The following is an 8,729-nucleotide window of genomic DNA, read 5'->3' as shown; positions in this document are numbered from 1 at the left end:
ACTATTCACGTGAATAATGAATTTCGCGAATAGTAAAATTTTGTCGGCGATACGAATTTGTCGACGGAGGTGTTCTATTCCACGACGGTTCGCGAAAATTGTCGGAACGATCCAAACGAAGCCAGATTCGAGTGGGAGCGATGGCTGTAGACGAAGAAGGTGAAAATTGAAAAGTTCAATTATGCGGACTTTGGCTTTTGGAAGATACAGATTGAAGATTTTCTGTACCAGAAAAATCTATATCAACCTCTCTCAAGAAAGCAACTAGAGGGCATGAAGAATGAAGACTGGGCTCTTCTCGACAGACAAGCCCTCGGAGTTATCCGACTGACGTTATCCCGCAATGTTGCTTTCAACATAGCAAAGGAAAAGACCACGGTAGGTCTTATGGCGACTCTCTCTAGGTAGGTCTTATGGCGACTCTCTCTAGTATGTATGAGAAGCCATCAGCCTCAAACAAAATGCACTTGATGAGGCGATTATTCAATTTGCGGATGACGGAAGGAGCATCAATGGCACAACACCTAAATGAACTCAACACAATCACAACCCAGTTAAGTTCAGTGGAAATTAAATTCGATGATGAAGTTCGAGCTTTAATTCTCTTATCATCTCTACCAGACAGTTGGAATGCTACTGTTACAACAGTCAGCAGCTCATCGGGAAACAACAAATTAAAATTCGACGATGTTCGGGATCTTGTATTGAGCGAAGAAATTCGACAGAGAGAATTGGGTGAAGCATCAACCTCCTCAGCCTTGCACACGGAGTCCAGAGGGAGAACTTCAGAAAGAAATTCAAATCGTGGCAGATCCAAATCAATAATAGGAAATAAAGATTTTACCTGTTATAATTGTGGCAAGAAGGGTCACTTTAAAAGAGATTGCCGAGCACCGAAGAAAAATACCGGTGCACAGGAATCTACCTACGTGACAGAGGAGACAGGTGATGCCATGATTCTAAGCGTCAACAGTCCGATTGAATCATGGATCTTGGATTCAGGGGCATCTTTCCACTCCACCCCATGCCGAGAAATCATGGAGAATAATTTCAGTGGTGATTTTGGGAAGGTTCATCTAGCTGATGATGAAACCTTGAAGATCGTCGGAAAAGGAGACATCCGACTAAAGTCGCCAAACCAGACCACCTAGACGCTGAAAGGAGTGAGACATATTCATGGCCTCAAAAGAAATCTGATTTCTGTAGGACAGCTTGATGGAGAAGGTTATAGTACAACCTTTTCAGGCTATGAATGGAAGATTACCAAAGGAGAACTCGTCATTGCTCGTGGTAAGAAGGCTGACACTCTCTATATAACCTCAAACTTAGAGAATATCATTGCTGCAGCAGATGCTGATGGAAAATCAAACCTATGGCACCAACGGCTTGGTCATATGAGCGAGAAAGGGATGAAGACACTTTTGTCAAAAGGGAAGCTGCCAGATCTAAAGAATGTAGATGTCAAACTATGCGAGGATTGCATCTTTGGAAAACAAAAGAAAGTCAGTTTTACAAATATTGGCAAGACACCCAAGGCAGAAAAGTTAGAGTTGGTTCATACTGATGTATGGGGACCATCTCCAGTTCCATCCCTTGCAGGCTCACTATATTATGTCACCTTCATCGATCATTCAACAAGGAAGGTGTGGGTTTATTTTTTTGAAGAAGAAATCAAAAGTCTTTGATACCTTCAGAAAATGGAAGGCCATGGTGGAAAACGAGATAGGTTTGAAAGTCAAGCGGTTGAGGTCTGATAATGGAGGAGAGTACAGAAATAGTAGATTTAGAGAATTTTGCGCAAATAATGGGATCAAAATGGATAGAATAGTTCCCATGACACCGCAGCAGAATGGCGTAGCAGAGCGCATGAACAAAACTCTGAATGAACGTGCCAAAAGCATGAGGATACACACAGGCTTGCCCAAATTGCTATGGGCTGAAGCTATCAACACTGCAGCTTACCTGATCAACCGTGGACCTCAGTTCATTTAGATGGCGGAATACCATAAAAAGTTTGGAGCAAGAAAGAAATAAACCTTTCACACTTAAGAGTGTTTGGTTGTATTTCTTATATACACACAGACTCTGCTAAAAGGAGTAAACTTGATGCTAAGTCCAACAAATGTGCCTTTGTTGGTTATGGCAGTGATGAGTTTGGTTACCGATTTTGGGACTATGAAAATCGGAAGATCATCAGAAGCAGAGATGTCATTTTCAATGAGAATGTGATGTACAAAGAAAGGGCAACCATAGAATCAAGTAGCTCCAATACCGAAGCTGAAACAAAGGAATTTGCTGAGTTCGAGAAGATTTCTAGAAATGATGTTAAGATCAATCCTGAAGCAGTTAAAGAAGAACCAGGCACACCATAACTGAGACGCTCCTCCAGAATTCCTAAACCAACCCAACGGTATTCTCTTTCTTTGCACTACTTGTTGCTGACTGACAATGGTGAACCAGAGTGCTATGATGAAGCAATACAAGTGGAGGATTCAGTCAAGTGGGAGTCTTCCATGAAAGATGAGATGGACTCGCCTATGTCAAATCAGACGTGGGAATTAGCTGAATTACCACTAGGCAAGAAAGCACTCCATAACAAGTGAATTTACAGGATCAAAGAAGAGCACGATGGGAGTAAACGCTACAAAGCGAGATTGGTTGTCAAAGGTTTTCAGCAAAAAGAAGGTATTGACTACAATGAAATTTTCTCTCCAGTCGTGAAACTGTCTACAATCAGACTGGTGTTGAAAATTGTAGCTGTAGAAAATTTACATCTTGAGCAGTTAGATGTAAAGACAGCTTTCCTTCATGGTGATTTGGAGGAAGAAATCTATATGAGGCAGCCAGAAGGCTTCATAGAGGCAGGCAAGAAAAACCTGGTATGCAGGTTGAAGAAGAGATTGTATGGTTTAAAACAAGCTCCTAGACAGTGGTACAAGAAGTTCGATAGCTTCATGGGTAGAAATGGTTTTACCAGATGCCAAGCAGATCATTGTTGCTACATCAAGAGGTTCGACGATAGCTTCATTATTTTATTGTTGTACGTTGATGACATGCTCGTTGCAGGCTCAGACATGCAAGAGATTATAAACTTGAAGCAAAAATTGTCGAAGCAGTTTTCTATGAAGGATCTGGGTGCTACAAAGCAGATTCTTGGGATGAGGATCAAGAGTGACACAAAGTCGGGGACTTTGATATTATCATAGGCTTAGTACATCAATAAAGTACTCTTTAGGTTCAACATGCAAGATGCTAAACCAGTAAGTACACCTTTAGGTGTTTATTTTAGACTCTCTAAAGAACAGTCACCAAAGACGGAGGAAGAACGTGCACACATGGTGAAGGTGCCGTATGCCTCAGCAATTGGAAGTCTGATGTATGCCATGGTTTGTACCAGACCAGATATTGCTCAAGCAGTGGGAGCTGTTAGCAGGTACATGAATAATCCGGGCAAGGTACACTGGGAAGCAGTCAAATGGATCCTCAGATATCTGCGGGGTACCACAAACAAAGCACTTTGTTTCAAAGGTGGAGATATGATACTAATAGGCTATGTAGATATTGACTTAGCTGGAAATATTGACATTAGAAGGAGCACTACAGGGTATGTCTATACTCTAGGAGGAACCGCAGTGATTTGGGTTTCTCAACTACAGAAGATAGTTTCTCTCTCCACAACTGAAGCAGAATATGTCGCTGTTACAGAAGCCAATAAGGAGATGGTTTGGCTCCAAAGTTTCTTGGAAGAATTAGGCAAGAAACAAGAAAACAATGTCTTGTATTGCGACAGTCAAAGTGCTATTCATCTAGCAAAGAATCCGTCTTTTCATTCCAGGATGAAGCACATACAATTGCGATATCATTTTATCTAGTCTCTTCTGGAAGATGGGATTTTGAAACTTGAAAGATCAGTGGAGCTCGAAATCCGGCAGACATGTTGACAAAGATGGTGACTATGGACAAACTGAAGTTGTGTTCAGCTTCAGTTGGCATGCTAGAATAAAAGATGAGAAATACTGCTGCATTGATCGAGGTGTGAAGACAGATTGAAATTAGTCTTCAAGTGGGAGATTGTTGGTCAAAGAAAATGGCAGCAGCCGACTGCTTGGAAAAATGGGGGGGGGGGCTGCCCAATTTTTTATTATTTTGTAATAGGGATAATTAAAAAATTTAGTCATTGAACTTTAGGGTATTTACAAGATTAGCCCTTAAGCTTTAACTATAAATACCCTAGCTCATTTAGCTTAAAAATCATCTCAAAATCACAAATCATTTTTTTCTCTCAACACTAGAGAGTTTTCTTGTGAGTAGTGAGTGTTTTGTAAACACCTGTAAATTTTCTCTCTTAGTAAAAGATCTGCAGCAGTCCAGAGACGTAAGCAAATTGGCTGAACTCCGTTATCAATTTCGGGTATTATTTTTCCATTTTTATTTCGCATTCTCACTAATCTGGTTCTAGAGAAATTACATGTTCTCGGTTTATTTCCCAACATATATGCTACTATTCCTGGAAAATTTCTCAAATTATTTGCATTTGTGTGGAAGTTTAGGGAGTTATATTACAAATCCTTGTGGCTGTATTCTTATAATGTTACTTCTAAATCAATGAGGAATATGCAGAATAAAAGATGAATGAATTCTTAGCAGCATCATGGAAGGTTATAGAATTACAACTAGTTAAAATGTAAGATTGTTTCACAAAGAAAATTATAGGATAAATTATACCTTTAGTACCTAAACTATTGTTTTTATTATATTTTGGTACCCAAACTTTATTTTTTTTCAAAACCACATCTAATATTTAGTTTAGGTTTCAATTTGGTACCCGTTGTTACAAAACTAACAGAACTGATGACATAATATATTTTTTTTATTTCTTTTCAATGATAATGTGACATTACCTTATGGTGACGCGTTAACATCACCGTTAAGTTTTTAACGGTTTCGAAGCAAAATAAAATTTGAGTACCATAATGGAACAAAAGTAATAGTTTAGGTACTAAATATATAGCTTACCTTTAAAATTATAAACTTCTTATTTTTAGTAAAAACATAATTTAACAACTGAACATATTTATGACTAAAATAAGTTCAAAAAGAGATAGTGATAGATGTATATATATTGAGATCGATGTAAGTATGTGTTTATTTATATGTATTAATATTGTGAGATATGTACATACTTACATTGGTATAAATTTGGTACCTAGAAATAAATATATGCTTACGTTGGTGTAAGTATGTACATCTATCACCATCATGTAGACCTGCCAAATTTGACATGTATCGGAATACTTGAACCGATTTATCTGATTTGGGATTCGATATAGACCCGAATATGATGACTTAAAATTTATTTGAAACCTGAAATAAATTGAATCGAACCGGAATCAACTCGAATTTTAGTTGAACTGAAAGCAACCCAAACCAAAAGCAACACGAACCAAAAACAAGCCGAACCGAAATCAAGTCGAACCAAAATTAACCCGAACTTAAATCAACTCAAAGCTAAACTACCGAACCAAAAGCAAACCAGATTTAATTTACTCATATTCGATTCAAACCATACTTCGATCCAACTTTAACCCGATAATTGAATCTAAGTGAATAAATAATTTATTATTATTATTATTATCTTGTATTTTTAATAATTTTATAAATAGTAAAATGATGTATGTTTTATTCTCATTTTGTATTATACTACTAGTTAATCGTCGCCTTTAGTAATAGTTGAATGGTTCAATATAATATTTTTCATTTAAAAGATATTCTCTGTATCTGATCCAATAACTTTTAAATTATTTAAAAAATATTTGATATGAAAGACTATAAAATAAAATTACTCATACCCAAAATTCTAGATTATGTGATTAATTTTAATTCGCATCACTTAAATGGTGGAAGGCTTATTAATAAATAAAGGGAACGAATATAATTAGAGTTTACGTTTAGACTACTTTAATTTTGTTTTACAAGAACAATTTATTTAATAATTAAAGTGTTTGGTTAAAAAAAGTAACAAATAACTTATTTTTATAATATATAAATATTTATTTGTGTTTGTAATTTAAAATAAAAATATTATCAGAAGTGTAATATTATTTATAAAATTATTTATATCAATATTCATTTGAATATAATTATTATATTATTTTTTAAATTTAATAAATATTATATTTATAATTAGACATAAAACTTCTAATTAAAAAAATTTAATTGAGAATAAAAAATTATAATTTATAATTTAATTCTTCACCAAATAGTTTACACCATAAACTTTTCATGTTAGATCAATACCAAACTCAAGTCACAAAATCTAATGTCTTATAGGCTTCGGTCAAATTGTTATCCATAAATGATAGTGTAATTTGAAACATTGAATGTTTGAAAGCTAAACTTGAACGTAATGATAAGATTGACCAACAAAAAAAAATACTTTTTCTTATAAGAATATTTCAATAATTTTATATATACTTGATTGGACTCATACTTAACTCAACCTGAATTGACCCAAAAATCTAAAGATTGACCCGAACTAAAACTGATCAATCCGATTAGGGGTGATCATTTGATCAAGTCGAGTCGAGTCAAAAATTGAGTTATTCAAGTTGAGGAGGTATATTTTACAACTCGAACTTAACTTCAAATTCTTCTGAGTTGAGTTGAGTTATTTGAATTTCTATGCTAAATTTATTATAATTATTTATAGTATCATGGTAAGGATTGGTTCTAATTTTTTGACTTTCTATAACCATGTAAGATATGTATATTTTATATTCTTTTCACATTATAATGTAATTTAATATATCAAATACAATCTAAAATTATAAAATATATTCAAAATGTTATATTTTTCTTTATTTTGAGGGTAAAATATTGATGGGGTATAAAAGAGTTGAGGAGTTAGTGGAAAGAAAGAATTTACTAACAATTACAGTCAAACAACCAAATTGAGTAAAATGCAATGTTAAGGGTCTAAATAAAAAAGAGAGTACATTTTTAGTTAAAATAAGAATTGAAGTTAGATAGGTATTCTATAGTGGTATACGATCATGTGATTCAAATTTGGTAAAAACGAACTTAAAATAAAGGACGAATTGATGAAATAAGGAAATTATGAAAAATTGAGTGACTAAATTGAAAAATAGAAAACTTGTTACCGAAAAGAGGAATTGAAAGTACATATGTATTCTACGATGGTTTAGGAGCATGAAGTTCAAATGTTGTTAAAAATAGACTTAAAATGAAGGAGGAATTGGATGAATAATGAAATCAAGGGCTAAATCGTAAAACTGTCAAAATAAATATTAAAATTTACTTTTTTTTCAAGTTACTTGAAATTTTAAAATTTCAACTTGACTAGAACTCGAAAACTGCATTGATAATTCAAGTTAACTGGAATAACTCTAATTTGAAAATATCGATTTTTCGAGTCAAATCAAGTTTTGCTCACCCTTAAATATGATATTGAACCGATCTGAAAATCGAATGATTTTATATTGAATTGATCCGAAATCAACCGATCTGGTATTGACCTGAGTAGAAAACCAACCGATCCAATATGACCCGACCTAAAAACTAACCGAACTAATTTTGAGTTGATCCAACCCGAATTACCATAGACCCGAATAAAAATTGAATCCAAAATAACCCGACCCGAACCCGAATCAAGTCTCAAATTGAAATAACCCAACCCAAACACGATCGGAATGAACTATTTGCCACCTCTTCCATCATGGTACTTAGAAACAAACACATACATACATCAATATAAGTATGTACATCTAGATTAATGAGTTGAAATTCAAATATAAAAATGGAGGAAGCTGTTATTCTAATATTTTTATGAGAAAATATCAATAATCAATAAACGAGCTTTCAACCAAACAAAACACAATTCTATTCGCATATATTCATTTATTAAATGAATATTTTTTTTATCATATTCTTTTATTTAACTTAATAAACGAACATTATACGAATAGTTCATCGAATGTTTTGTTCATTTACACTCATATGTTTAGTCATATTTATAACTACCCGATTTTTTGTGTCAAGTTTGAGTATTGACCTAGGAAGTTACTTAATATTATTGAATATAGCACGGAGGTCTAAAATTCAAATTCGGGTTCAATCGAGTAAGAAATTGGTCTTATTAGAGATAAAAAAAGAGATTTTTTAAGCTTGAAGTGATAGGAAAGGGATCTAGAGTGTAATTTTCTCATTGGGAAAATCATGACAAATTTGTGAGGATTCTTTCTTATTATAGATACGGGGTTTGTGGAAGAACAAAAAGCTTTCTTCCTTCATTTTATGTTCTTTATTCTCATTCTTTCTTTCTTTTTTCTTTCTTATAGAGTAAAAAAAACATCACCTTTCCCCATTTTATTTTTTAATCTAAAAATCTAGAGGTAAGACTCATAAACTAGAGTTCTTAAGTTTCATGAAAAGCCCACCATGTCCTCCAATGGTGGGTTTGAACTTTAAGAAGGTTTTAGGGAGGATTTAATTTACAAGAGCTTCATCCAATGTTTCTATTATGATTTCATGAAGCCTAAGTGTTTTTCAACAAGTTATAACCCTTCTTTTGGTGCTGGAAATATCTTGGAAGCTTGGGATTGGTGGTAAAGTGGTTCATGACCCCAAAGATCAAGTTCAAGGAAATGTTGATTCTTGGGTTAGCTAGAGAGGTTTTTGGGTTTCTAGGAGATGAGGTAACACACTATAAC

The sequence above is a fragment of the Hibiscus syriacus genome, unplaced genomic scaffold (genome assembly GCF_006381635.1).
Source record: "Hibiscus syriacus cultivar Baekdansim isolate YM2019G1 unplaced genomic scaffold, ASM638163v2 tig00110610_pilon, whole genome shotgun sequence".
Classification (NCBI taxonomy): Eukaryota; Viridiplantae; Streptophyta; class Magnoliopsida; order Malvales; family Malvaceae; genus Hibiscus; species Hibiscus syriacus.
Note: the sequence above shows the minus strand (reverse complement) of the source record.